The sequence below is a fragment of the Rutidosis leptorrhynchoides genome, chromosome 3 (genome assembly GCF_046630445.1).
Source record: "Rutidosis leptorrhynchoides isolate AG116_Rl617_1_P2 chromosome 3, CSIRO_AGI_Rlap_v1, whole genome shotgun sequence".
In the NCBI taxonomy this organism is placed as follows: Eukaryota; Viridiplantae; Streptophyta; class Magnoliopsida; order Asterales; family Asteraceae; genus Rutidosis; species Rutidosis leptorrhynchoides.
The window spans coordinates 230,469,667-230,485,257 of record NC_092335.1 but is presented as its reverse complement, the minus strand read 5'-3'; positions in this window follow the sequence as shown (position 1 = coordinate 230,485,257).

The following is a 15,591-nucleotide window of genomic DNA, read 5'->3' as shown; positions in this document are numbered from 1 at the left end:
AAAACAACGTTTACAAATACACCTATGATTTCACCAACGTTTTTCGTTGACAGTTTTCTATATGTTTCTCAGGTTCATACTCGGCTACTTGATACATGCTTCCGCACTCTTTGATTACTTGATTGGAGTCAAGCATACATGCATACGCTAGTGATAGCACTTTTGGATTAAACCTTAAAGCATACATACTTACGCTATTTATAGCAACTGTGATTTTCAACTTATATTATGTCGCAAGTTATTTCATTTATACTTTACAATTTTTGTAATCTTAAACTTGTTGTCGAATTGTTTGTAAACTAAACTTTGCAAGTCTTGTACGTTTCAAATGAATGCGACATAATTTTGGTCAAACAAGTCTCATATAGGGGCTACGACCACGCAACGGGACCTAAGTTAACGGCGCCGTCAATAACGGTTTTGGTCGGGTCGTTACAAGTGGTATCAGAGCGTTGGTTGTAGGGAACTAGGATGTGCATTAGTGTGTCTAACAGAGTCGTTAGGACGCATTAGTGAGTCTAGACTACAACCGGATAGTTAGCATTTGCATTCTGACATACATTTGCTATAGATAGCACTTACTTGACTACTTTTGCATTATACTTGAATCATTCTTAGGCAAACTTTTTAATGGTACCCAACCTTCATCATACGAACTCGTATTCCGCCATTTTTTTGGTAACACACGTAAATTCATGATTCATACACGTATGGATGACGACGACTTCATTAGTCACACTTGTTCGGGAACTCTGTCTCCCGGATTGTTATTTGCCACCGTTTCAACTTACTATCGGTTTTCCACTGGTGTTTCTTACTATCTACTTTTTGGTGTTACTACCATCACTACTCTAGGTGAGTATCGTCATCACCATTTATCGCTACGGTTGCGTAGTATTTGTTATCATGACTCGTTACTCTTTTCATACCTAAATACAATATTGTCCGACTCGAACCACATTGACGTGAACAATCATTTATACACTTCCCTCGGGGAACGCTTCTTTATAGTTGCACAAATTCTTTCGATTCAATACGAGTCACGTTAGAGACGTTGTTACACTTTGTTTATTTTAAACTTCACGATTACACGAACTTGAATCTATAGAGTGATGTGGGAATGGAGGTATGAGTTAGCGTAATATAACGACACTCGATCAACGTGGTTATATTACGGTAAGACATACCAAAGTTCTAGTGACGCGTGATGGTGGTTAGACTCGATCAACCTAAACACCACCATGTGCCATGTACATGACTTCATCTTTTCAGGTTTGGACATCCGAAAACTCCGAGAATATTTATAACAACCATACCGGGGACACACCTTCAATTATTGTCAAATTATATTTATGCTTCCGAATGAATTACCGATTCCATTCGACTTCAACCGTATGTCACATGGGTATACTAGCTCGTCCTCGCGCAGTCTTATTGACTAACTACAATTTACTCGTTATGCTCACATCGGGGCGGAAACTTCTCTTGCATCACCCTCGTACTTCCGGTTCAGGAGGTCCTTATTCTAAATTCTCAATGGAGAGCGACTCTTCACGTCATACAAGTATTCGCCGCGAGGGTGGATAGTCCTAACAATAGTTTTCAAAACCCGATAAGAACTTGCCCCGACGAACGTTTTTGGAAACCGATAAATCTTCCGCGACGCGAAATTTTCTTGAGAAACTTGTCCTAGCTAACGTTTTCAATTCCTAGCAAACTTGTTCAATATGCCTTAGGGAAATGTACCCCGTTTCGGATCGAGATCCTCGTTTCACTTCTAGATTTTGGAGTACCTTACAAAAAGCCTCGGGACCGCGTTTAGACATGAGTACCGCGTACCATCCACAACCCGACGGACCGAACAAACATGCGATTTAAACCTTGGAAACCATAATACGAATTTGTATTACCAACTTCAAATTTACTTGAGAAAAGTATTTTCCTTTAACCGAATCCTCGTACTACAATGATTTTCATTCGAGTTTTAACGTCACTCCTTTTGAAACCACATGTGACCAGAAACGTCATTCTCCTTTGTCGAACCAAGTAAACGATGATCAATTCACCGGGGCCGAGGTTATTCATGAGCAACCGAGAAAAGTTATTCATATTCAGGTAAAACCCTACGCGACTCGTAATCACCAAGAGCTACGCCGATGTTAGACGTAAACATTTCAAATTCCACGTGGGAAACCGCGTCACGTTAAGAGTCGCACCTTGGAAAGGTGCAATCCGTTTCGGGAAAACGTAGGAAGCTAAATCCGTGATATTTTTGATCCTTTAAATTCTTGGGGTGTTTTGGACCCGTCGCTAGCCGTTTAGACTTTTCCGACTCATTTTGGGTCTCCGTTTATCCTACATTCGATGTATCAACTCAAAGACGTGTTTTGCGAAACGAGAACTTGTTATCTCCTTTGATGAACTCACTATCGACGATAACCCTCACTTCCTAGGAGGACCGGTTGAAACCATAAATCGTGAAGCCAAACCTTAAAACAACATATGATCCCGACCGTCAAAATTCGTTGAAATACCCTAGGACGTACTTCTCCCTCACTCGTAGAATTGGCAACGCAAGATCTCGAGGAAGATTCAACAACTACTACTTCCAACTAAATTTCGGGACGAAATTTCTTTTGAGGCGTGGATAATGTAACATCCCGCGTTTTTCCGTTAAATTTAATTTTAACACCGTCTTTTTTTTTCTAAAACATAATCTTTCGTATTTAAATTCGTAGTTTCCGTTGACTAACGTTCATAATAATTCCGTCATTTAATTATAACATCTCTCGTTAACTTGCGTTTTAAAAATATTCGATCGGTTAAATCCCGCACCCGCTTCTAAACTCGAGGGACTAAAATTGACACGGGGCAAACTAGTTGACTAGGTCAACTAGTCCACCCCAATCACCACCACTCAATCACCTCCATCTCTCTCTCTTTCTTTCTTTTTTTTCTCTCAAGAACACAAACATAATTCATCATCTAAATTCGGATCGGGAAGCAAACTTCAAAACAAATTACATATTCGTGATCCTCTCATCATCCTCTTCGATTTGGTACCAATTTCATCCATTTTGGGTAACTTTCTAAAATCACTAACTTTCTTTAAATTCGTGTTCTTGACTTGAAATTGTGTTAGTTAGTGTCTATGGCTCGTGTATAACATGAATATATGTTTTGTTGGCTCGATTTGTCGATTTGGAGTAACTAATATGAACTTTGAAATGGGTGTGCTTAATTCTTGATTTTGAAAGAGTAAATGTTGTTAAATTGTTAAAGTTCATGTTTTAATTGTGTTACTAGTATCACTAGCTTCGTTTTGATGCGTAGGTTGATTAAGGAAACTTCAAAAACATGAATATTGATTTTTGCGGATTTTGGTTAGGGTTTGATAGACTTTGAAATGAACTTTTGATGCGTTGAATGCTTGTTATGTTGTTAGTAAGTGTTTAGTTGTAATGTATGCTTCATTACCTTCAAAACGGCATATCGTATGTGTAAATTGGATTCCCGAATCATAAAATACGTTTTACGAACTTGAAACTTTGAAAATAAACCTTTCTTGATCAATTGACGAGTTTTCGGTTATTGTAAATGATGTTTTTGATTGATGATATGTGGTTAGTTGTATTCCTCGTCAAAATACCTTTTCGACGATATAAGATACATGTTTTAGTTGTTTGCGGATCATAAATGGTGAATGTTTGATGTTTGGTTCGTGCATACTTTGAAAAACTGACCAGAAATCTCTGCCCAGATGGTGGCGAGGCGCGCCCCATCCCCGCGCGGCGCGCGGATTGGCCTGGCCAGATTCTGCTTTGTTTGGCGCATTTCACGCGAAATGTTTGACTAGCTACCGACCTCCGATTCACATGAAACTTGTTTTAATATACTTGTATATGAATATTTAGCATAGAAAAATAGTTCGGGGCCCGACCCGAACGCGTTGACTTTTCGTTGACTTTGACCAAGTTTGACTTTTAGTCAAACTTAACCAAACTTTTATACAATCATTCTAACATGCTTTTATACTTGTTTCTTGTATGAAACTTGACAACGTGATTCACATGCTATACTTAATCGAGTCGTAACGAGCCATAGGACTAATTGAACACATTTCACCCGACTTTGTGTCGTAACCGGTTAATTGATATAACTTACTTGTTTAGGTCAAGGCTAAGCAACTTTCATGCATACGTTACTTTGTGAAGTACTTTTATACTCGTGCACTCGAGGTGAGATCATAGTCCCACCTTTTCAACAACTTTTTATACTTTTAAATTGTGGGCTGAGAAACATATACTTTGTTACATTTTGTACTACTTACTTTTATACTTTGAACACAAGTACAAGGAAAACAAACATTCCACAGCGAGTTAGAACAAAAATCCTCAATTCGATTATCATTAGTTACACTTGCAGGGTGTAAGCGAGAACTTATATTGTGTGGCCATACGGGTTTGACAAACCCTCATTACGGACGGTTCGCTACCGTCTACGGATGAAATATATTTTCGAGAAACAGTGTATGTTCTAACACTATTGTGATGGGGTTCTATGGAAGGAAACGTTAAGTCTTGATAATTGGGTGCTCGCGAACAATACTTTTGGAATGCAAACGATTTTGATAATCAACTATGGGAATACTAAATCTTGTGGTTCAAAAACAACGTTTACAAATACACCTATGATTTCACCAACGTTTTTCGTTGACAGTTTTCTATATGTTTCTCAGGTTCATACTCGGCTACTTGATACATGCTTCCGCACTCTTTGATTACTTGATTGGAGTCAAGCATACATGCATACGCTAGTGATAGCACTTTTGGATTAAACCTTAAAGCATACATACTTACGCTATTTATAGCAACTGTGATTTTCAACTTATATTATGTCGCAAGTTATTTCATTTATACTTTACAATTTTTGTAATCTTAAACTTGTTGTCGAATTGTTTGTAAACTAAACTTTGCAAGTCTTGTACGTTTCAAATGAATGCGACATAATTTTGGTCAAACAAGTCTCATATAGGGACTACGACCACGCAACGGGACCTAAGTTAACGGCGCCGTCAATAACGGTTTTGGTCGGGTCGTTACAGAACGAACTCCTCATGAGATGTGCTTTGGAAAACCTCCTTCTCTATCATACTTGAAAGTATGGGGATGTGAAGCTTATCCTAAGTGCCATGTTGCTAATAAGTTACATGCTCGATCCACAAAGTGTATCTTCATAGGATATCCCAAGGATGATATGGGATACTATTTCTATGATCCGACCGAGCAAAATGTATTTGTTGCTCGAAAGGCGGAATTCCTTGAAACCAAATTCCTTATGGAAGGTGATGGTGAAAGGAAAATAGATCTTGTAGAGGTTCAAGATCAAGTCAATGATACACAAATGGTTGACACTAGCACTCAACATGAGGATGTTGAAAATGATCATGTGGATGATCAAAGTATACAGAGCGTTCGTAGATCTAGTAGGATTAGTAATCCTCCTGAGAGATATGGTTTTCTCGTGGATGGTTGCTATACGGTTGATTTGGATGAACTGACAAACTACGAAGATGCTTTATCAAGGATTGATAAAGACAAATGGCAGGAAGCCATGAACGCCGAGATGCAATCCATGTATGAAAACCAAGTTTGGGAACTTGTTGTGCAACCTCCTAGCTCCAAGCTAGTTGATTGCAAATGGCTTTTCAAGAAGAAAACCGACATACATGGAAACTTGGATACATACAAAGCTAGACTTGTAGCAAAAGGTTTCACTCAAACTCAAGGGGTTGACTATGATGAAACTTTCTCGCCTGTGGCAATGCTAAAGTCTATTAGGATATTATTTGCCATTGCTGCTCATTATGATTATGAAATATGGCAAATGGATGTCAAAATCGCTTTCCTAAATGGATATCTTGAGGAAGATGTCTCTATGGTACACCCAAAGGTTTTGTTGATCCGAAAAATCCTAAAAAGGTAAGCAAGTTAAAGAAATCAATCTACGGATTGAAACAAGCATCTAGAATGTGGAATCATCATTTTAATGAAGAGGCAAAGAAATTTGGCTTCATTAAAAATGGTGATGAAGCTTGTGTATAAAGAAAGCTAGTGGGAGCTCTGTTATGTTCCTTGTGCTATATGTGGATGATATATTATTATTTGGGAATGATATTACCACAATGCAAGAAGTCAAAACTTGGCTAAAGAGTTGCTTCTCCATTAAGGATCTTGGAGAAGCACAATATATATTGGGGATAGGGATCTATAGGAATAGATCCAAAAGATTGATAGGTTTAAGTCAAAGTACATACATTGATAAGGTCTTAAAAAGGTTCAAGATGGAAAACTCTAAGAAAGGTTTGGTACCTATTCAAAGAGGAACCGTTCTCAGTTCATCTCAGTGACCCACCACAAAAGATGAACAAGAGAGGATGAAAAATGTCCCATACGCATCTGCTATTGGGTCTATCATGTATGCAATGATATGATAGCTTGACAAGTAGATACCAGAATAACCCAGGAAACAGTCATTGGGTTGCTGTTAAAAGTATATTGAAATACCTTAGGAGAACTAAGGATATGTTTCTAATATATGGGTCTGGTGAGGAGGAACTCGCTGTAAAGGGTTACGTGGACGCGAGTTTCCAAACTGATCGAGATGACTCTCGATCACAATCCGATTATGTCTTCATGTTAAATGGTGGTGCGGTCTCTTGGAAGAGTTTAAAACAGGATGTTGTTGCGTTATCCACTACAGAGTCGGAGTACATTGCCGCCTCACTGGCAGCTCAGGAAGCTGCATGGATGAAGAAATTCATCGATGACTTAGGAGTGGTCCCTTCCATTCAGGACCCTCTTGAGATCTTTTGTGACAACGAGGGTGCGATTGCTCAAATCAAGGAACCTCGCGCTCATCAAAAGACTCGTCACATTGAGCGGAGATTCAACTACATCAGGGATGAAGTTGAAAAGGGAAAGATATGTATTCACAAAGTTCACACAGATCATAATGTTGTGGATCCACTCACGAAGCTTTTACATGGGCCAAAACATGAGGGACATGTTTGTACATTAGGGCTTCGATATTCTAGTGATTGGAAATGATCTATTTTATGTATTGTAACGGAACGAATTAGTTCAAACTCATTAATATAATTATGGTATTAATTTAATTATGAGTCATGTTCCAATTTTGCATATTTTATCCATGAATAAATAATTATTCTAAATTCCGTAGTTGATCACATTTGTGGGAACAAGTGTGAGGTCTAGACTATTATGAACTTGGATTGGTTAACATTCAAATGGTGAATGTGGGGCAAGGTTGCAACCAAAGTTCATAGATATTTGTGGGACACAAATATTGGAAGACCCGCTCTCAAGATTTACTGTATGGAGCCTTTGTGGTTGATCACATGTAGTCTTGAGTAAAGGAGAATATCATTGTATCCTCTAACCTGAGATACATATTGGGTTCAGATATTCACCGAATATCGTGCCTTGATTCTTTCCTTCGCTATTCTGAAAAGGTAGATCATAAGGGAGGCTTCAGGTATGGTACGAAGTGTAGTGTCCAGGACGTATGTAGCCAAGATGGAATTTGTCCCTCTTATTCGTTGAGAGTCAGATGTCTAAGGCCTGATAAAGTTAAATCTATAAGAGAGTGATCATTCTATGTCTCTTGGATTTAACATGACATCTAGGACAAAAGGATATATTGAAAGATTCACCTAATCATATTCGAGATGGGAACTCGAAAGGGATGGTGTTATTAAATGGCACTAAGTCATAACATATTAAGGGTGATGGACGGTCGTTAGGTGGTATCCATCACTTGCATTAATTTCTTATGTTTCTCGTGCAAGTGGGAGATTGAAGGTATTTCATATGCCCGAGAGACATAGTAAATTAATGTGGCCAATATGTTATGATCCAAGTCGGGTCATACCCAATAACAAGCCAACAACACTTTTTATATGTATTTGTTTTAACGAGTGGATCTTTAAAATAAATACTTGACACTTAAATTTTTGAAATTGGTTTTCTAAAGATAAAATGCAAGAAATAATTATTTGGATAATTATAAGTGCAAGTTTAATTATTTATATGATTAAACTTATATGTGTGTTATAATTTTATAAAGTGGTTTATAAAATTATATAAATATATATGTTAGTAACATATATATCTTATAAATGGTTTATAAGATCAAAATATGTGCATGTATTTAAATTAACAAGGATGTGCATGTATCATGGAATTATTACAAGACATTTTATAAAATGAAAAGCAAAAAAAAAAAAAAAAAATAAGAGGAAGGGGTGGTGGCGGTTTTGGGGGTTCCAAGACACCCACCCCATGCTTGCTTTTACTTGTAATTATACTCCATCCACATGCATTCACTCTTGCACTTTTTTCACACACACTCTCTTACTAGCATTTTGAATTTGCAAAATTCTCTCCCATTTTTTTCCTTTTGGCCAAAAATATTGAGGAGGAAGAAGAGGTTCTTCAAACTAGTTTTGCTTGCTAATTAGTGTCAAAAATCCTAACCAATTCCTAGGGTGTTGATTTGGAAAAGGCTTGTGGGTATACAAAGCTTGAGGCTTCAAGTTAGAAGTTGCTTGTTCATCATTATCTTCTTCATCATCTTGTAGTAACCCTCAACTAGCTTGAGGAGGTAAAACTCTAAACCCACTTGTTGTATGTAAGCGTATTATTCAAGACTTGATATATTTATGAAATTTGTCTTTCAAAATGGTTGTTATATAACATGAACTTTACATGCTTCCGCTTACTTTAATCTTCATAAAATGGGTTTTATGAACTTTGTTAATGTGTAGAACATGTTTGATTAAAAGATTATCAAATTCCATCAATCTTGAGCCTTTCTTGGATTTGAACGATCTTAACGATTATTTCATGAATGAGTTCGGGTTCGGTGATTTGCTTGTCTCCTACTTTGGCCCAACAATTAGGAGAATGACATTTGCGGCCATATAAAGCTTCGAAAGGTGCGGCTTTAATACTTGAATGATAACTATCATTGTAAGAGGAATCGGCTAAAGGCAACAATACAAGTTCGTAATATGTCTTCCAAGGTTTGAATCGTATGTTTGCTTGGTCCGTCAGTTTGTGAATGGTACGCGGTACTCATGTCTAACGTGTTCCCAAGGCTTCTTGTAAGGCACTCCAAAATCTTGAAGTGAAACGAGCATCTCGATCCGAAACGAGGTACATTTCTTTAAGATATATTTGAACAAGTTTGTTAGGACTTGAAAACATTAGTTAGAACAAGTTTCTTATCGGTTTCTGAAAACGTTCGCTAGAACTATTCACCCTCGTGGCGAATACTAGTATAATATGAAGAGTCTCTCTCTCCATTGAGAATTTAGATAAAAGATTTTCTTACACGGAAGTACGAGTGTAATGCCAAAGGAGTTTCCGCCTCGATGTGAGCATATCAAGCATTTTGTAGTTCGTCGATAAAACTGTGCAAAAACGAGATAGTATACACGTGTAACCTATGGTTTGAAGTTGCGAGAATTGGTCATTTATTCAGAAGCATAAATATGATTGGGCAATATCAAAGATGTGTCCCTGGTATGGTTATTATAAATATTCTCGGAGTTTTCGGATGGCAATAAAGAAAAATAAAGTCATGTACATGGCACATGGTGGTGACTAGGTTGATTGAGTCCAATCACCATCACGAGTCATTAGAACTTTAGTATGACTTACCATAATATAACCACATTGATCGAGTGTCATTATATTACGCTAACTCATACCTCCATTCCCACATCACTCCATAGAATTAAGTTCGTGTAATCGTGAAGATTTAAAATGAACAACGTGTTACGACATCTCTAACGTGACTCGTATTTAATCGAAAGAATTAGTGCAACTTTGAAGATGCCTTTCCCGAGGGAAGTGTATAACTGGTTGTTCACGTCAATGCGGTTTAAGTAAAACAATAATGTTTTTAGGTACGAAAAGAGTAACGAAAATACGATAACGAGTAGTACGCAACCGAAGTGATAAGTAGTGATGACGGTACACACCTAGAGTAGTGGTGGTAGTAACAAGAAGTAGAATATAGTAAAGAACACCGGTGTAACATCGGTAGTGGTTAGTGATTGCCATAGTGGTGGAAACTTTACAGCACTTGTTGATAGTAAGTCGGGACGGTGGTGAATAACAACCTGGGAGACAGAGTTCCCGAACCAGTGTAACTAATGAAGTCGTCATCATCCTTACACGTATGAATCTTGAATTTACGTGAGTTACCCAAAAGTGGCAGTGTACGGGTTCGCATGACGAGAGTTGGGTACAATTAAGAAGTTAACCTAAGAAAGATTCAAGTAGAAATGCACAAGTAGTCAAGTAAGTGCTACCTATAGAAAATGCAAGTCAGAATGCAATGGTTAACTATCGGGTTATAGTCTAGACTCACTAATGCATCCTAACGACTCTGTCAGACACATTAATGCATATCCTAGATCCCTACAACTAACACTCTGATACCAACTGTGATGACCAGCCAAAATTGACATTTGACGGTGCCATCAACTTAGGTCCCGTTATGTGATCATAGTCCCTAAATGAGATGTGTTTGACCAAAATTATGTCACATTCATTTGAAACGTGTAGGACTTGCAAAGTTTTAAGTTTACCAAACGATTCGATGACAAGTTTAAGTTTACAAAAGTTATAAAGTATAAATGAAGTAATTTGCGACATAATATAAGTTGAAAATCACGGATGCTATCAATAGCGCATGTATGTATGCTTTAGGTTTGAATCCAAAGGTGCTATCAATAGCGTATGCATGTATGCTTGACCCCAAACAAGTAATCAAAGTGTGCGGAAGCATGTATCAAGTAGCCAATCAAGAACCTGAGAAACATATAGAAAACTGTCAACGAAAAACGTTGGTGAAATCATAGGTGTATTTGTAAATGTTGTTTTTGAACCACAAGATTTAGTATTTCCATAAAGTTGATTATCCAAATCATTTGCATTCCAAAAGTTGTTGTTTGTATCACGAGCACCCAATTATCAAGACTTAACTGTATACGAACCCCGTTATCATAGTGTTAGAACCTACACTATACCCGAAATATATTTCATCCGCTAACGGTAGTGAACCGTCCGAATGAGGGCTCGTCAAGCCCGTATGGATCCACACAACATAAGTTCTCGCTTACACCCTGCAAGTGTAACTAATGATAATTGAATTGATGCTTTTTGTTCTAACTCGCACGTGGAATCTTTGTTTTCGTACTTTTTTTCAAAGCATAAAAGTATATAACGTATATCTTTCACATCCCATGATTTAAAGAGTAAAAGTTGTTGAAAAGGTGGGACTATGATCTCACCGTAGTTTCACGCCAAAGTACTTCATTTTAAACATTGTGCAATGAAAGTTGTTTAGTCTTGACCTAAACAAAGTAAGTTATATCAATACCGGGTAAGACACAAGGTCGGTCGAAATGTGTTCAATTAGTCCTATGACTCGTTACGACTCGATTATATAGCATGTGAGTCACGTTGTCAAGTTTCATGCAAGATATAAGTACAAGAGAGAGGTTATAACGTTTAAACAAGGTATTGGTTAAGTTTGAATAAAAGTCAACTTTGGTCAAGACAAAGTCAACGAAAAGGTCAACGTGTTCGAGTCGGGTCTCGAACTATATTTTTAAGTTTCATAATCATATATGAGCATGTTAGAACAAGTTTCATGTTAATCGGAAGTGCGTAGCATAGTTATAATTAAACGAAAAACGACAATTTTGGACAGCCATATTTTCCAGGCTTAAGCCGCGTCGCGGCCTTAGTGGGCGTATATATATATATATATATATATATATATATATATATATATATATATATATATATATATATATATATATATATATATATATATATATATATATATATATATATACGCCGCGCCTAGGTCTGGTTCAGCACTTCTCTTGTTTGTTAAAAGTCTAGCTCGGATCCAATGTTGCTACAACACAAAATATGACCCGAGAATACTTAAAACACATATCATACATCGTTGGAAAGCTACTTTAACGAGGGATATAACTAAGAGCATATAATCAACCAAAACTAGCATTTACAACAATTAAATCCACATCAAAAGATCATTAAATGTTCATTATAATGTTCCAAGTTCATAATTTGCATCTAACAATTCGAACGTTAAACGTACACATATAGTATGCCGTTTTGAAGGTAATCATACATACAACACAACTAAACATTTACCAACAGCGCTCATTATCGTTTAAGACCTCAAATGTTCATATCAAAACCTATCAAACCCTAACCAAGAATCACAAAATCAATAATCATGTTAATGTGAGATTTTCATGTCATCCAACATACCAAATCAAAGCATATGAAGTAACTAACTCGTTGAACACACAAACATTAACATCTAAACACATTTCATCATCTAAAATCAAAGATTTGACAAACCAATTTCAAGTGTTCATGCTAGTCATTCAAAACAAACAAATCGAGTAAACCATTTACATACACAACAACCTAGTGAGCCATAGACACTAACTAACACCATTTCAAGTCCATAAATCGAATTTAGAGAAATCTAGAGTTTTTAGAAACCTTACCCCGAGTAGTGAAATTAGTATCAAAACGTAGAGGATGAAGAGAGGATTCCAAATATGTAATTTGTTTTGTTGTGAGCTTCCTAGATTTGATTTAGATGATGAATCTTTGATTGTGTGAGTTTGAGAGCAAAAATGGAAGTAGTAAGAAAGAGATAAGAGAAAATGAGAGGTGGGTGGTGGGTGGCGATTGACTAGTCAACAACTAGTTGGTTGTTTGGCCAAATGACAAAGTTAGTCCCTCGAGTTTAAAAGCGGGTGTAAGAATTAACCGAACGAATTATTTTAAATATTTGACGAGAGATGTCATAATTAAATAACGGACTTTAAATTAGTTAAACGAAAAGATTAAAATGCTAATTAACGAAAGATACGACTTTAGATAACGAAAGATATTATCTATAAAAAAAGACGGGCGTTAAAATAAATTAACGGAAAAAAGCGGGTTATTACAACTACTTTCTTGACGAATTCTTGAATCATTGGATTGACCCTTCTTTGCCTCTGAACTAATGGTTTGAAATCATCTTCCATGAAGATCTTATGAGTGCAATAGTTCTGACTGATTCCTTTTATGTCGGAAATCTTCCAAGCAATTGCCTTCTTATGTGATTTCAGAACCTGAATCAATTTCGCCTTCTCGTGTAACCTGATATTGTAAGATAATTCAGCCAAACGAGCCTGGGTGAATAGAATATCTAGGCTTATGTGCTTCATCCAAGACTAGTTCTCAAGAATTTTTGAATAGCGGTGATTTTTATAGGATCGACATGTATTCCTTTACTATCAACTACATGCCCAAGAAATTGTACGGTTCGCAGCCAAAATTCACACTTGGAAAAACTTGGGATACAGTTGTTCCTTCTTTAAGAGCTCTAGAATCAATCACAGATGTTGCTCAAGCTCTTTCTCTCTCTTATAATAGATTAAGGTGTCGTCGATGAAAACGATCACGAATCGATCAAGATATGGTTTGCATACACGGTTCATAAGATCCATGAATACAGTGGGAGTATTGGTTAAACTAAAAGGCATGACAAGAAACTCATAATGTCCATAACGAGTTCGGAAAGTAGTCTTAGAAACATCAGCTTCTTTGACCCTCAGTTGATGATAACCCGACCTAAGATCAATGAATAAATACTTGACCCTTGCAATTGGTCGAACATGTCATCAATACGCGAAAGTGGATAACGATTCTTGATGGTTAGGTTGTTGAGTTCTCGGTAATCAATACACATTCTCAACGTGCCATCTTTCTTCTTAATGAAAAGAATGGGTGCTCCCCACAGAGATGAGCTAGGACGAATGAAACCTTTCTTTAAAAATCCTTGGAGTTGATTGGGTAATTCCTTCATTTCAGATGGAACTAAGCGGTATGGTGCTTTTGCAATAGGTGCAGCACCGTGCGTGGATAATTTGAAAATGAAAGATAATATAATATCTAAGGTTGATATTTTTTGTTTACAATATAGAGATAAGGAGTAGGTAACGGTACACAATGGTCCTAAGGTTGATCAGACCTTATTTCCATCATGATCCGTTAGGATTTCTGCATGACTTATCATAATATAACTACGTTGATCAAGTGTCATTATATTATACCAATCATACTTTTATCACTCCATAAGGTTACTACTATGTCATTTAGTCAATATTCATCTTCTTCGAGGTGAATGATTCAATGGAAAATGAAAGAATAGAAAATAACATCATTCATTCATTTAAAAGGAATTAACCAGAGTATTACAGAAACTTAACGAAATCTTCCAAAATATAGAAGTACTAAATAGTAACATAAAGAGCATTATGAAAATTTTAAATGACTCTTGTAGTTGCCAAAAACTCTTCATTGTGTCTCTTCATCCTTCTTCCTCATTATCCCGAGTTTCCTCGGTAGTCATCACAAACGCTCGGCCTTTAGCATTTCCTGTGTTATCCTTTTTCTTTGGACACTGGTTGAGAAAATGCCCTTTTTCTCCACAGTCATAGCATGTAGGAACGATTGCGTTGGCTTTTGTTGCAGGTGTATTGGTCGAAGGAACTGCAACCCTACAAGTCTTGGCTATATGACCAATCTTCTTACACTTGGTGCACTCAGCCTTGCACCACCTGGAATGGTATCTCTCACAACGCTTACAATAAGGTTATTTCCCAGAATAACCTCCTCTTGAATTTTCGGAAACTTTCTCATTTAAACCTTGGTTTGATTCCTGAATAGGCTTAAATTTCCTTTTGCCTTCACGAGTCTTAGTCTCGGCTTGTTTGTTAGCCGCGGCTTTCCTCCTCTTAGCCATCATCAAGTTTTGAGCCATAAGTATCACTGCATCTAAGGTCTCTTTACTAGCAGCAATAACATTTCCTTAAATCTCGTCAGGAAGACCTTCTATGTATCGTTCAATCTTCTTTTGTTCAGTTGGTACCATGTCCGGGCACAATGAAACTAACTCTATAAACCTGTTAGTATAAGCTTCAATATTGGTACCATTAACCCTCAATTCCCAGAACTCTACTTCTAGCTTTTGGATTTGGTTCCTTCGGCAAAACTTATCAGTCATCATTCTTTTCACCACGCCCCATGGAATAGCATTAGCAGTATCTAGCCCTACAGTTTAGGTATAAGCGTTTCACCAAGTCAAAGAAAGACCACTTAGTGTATGAGTGGTGTAACATCCCGCCTTTTTCCGTTTTATTTTCCGTTATACTAATTTAAACTCCGTTATATGTTTATAACATCTCCCGTTAATACGCGTTTTAAAATATTCCGTTTAGGTATTTTCCGCACCCGACTACAAACTCGAGGGACTAAAATTGACACGGGGCAAACTAGTTGACTAGGTCACCTAGTCCACCCCAATCACCACCATTCAACCATCTCTCTCTCTCTCTTTCTCTCTAGCAAGAACACACCCAATTTCCAAATTCATTCAATCATCATCTAAATT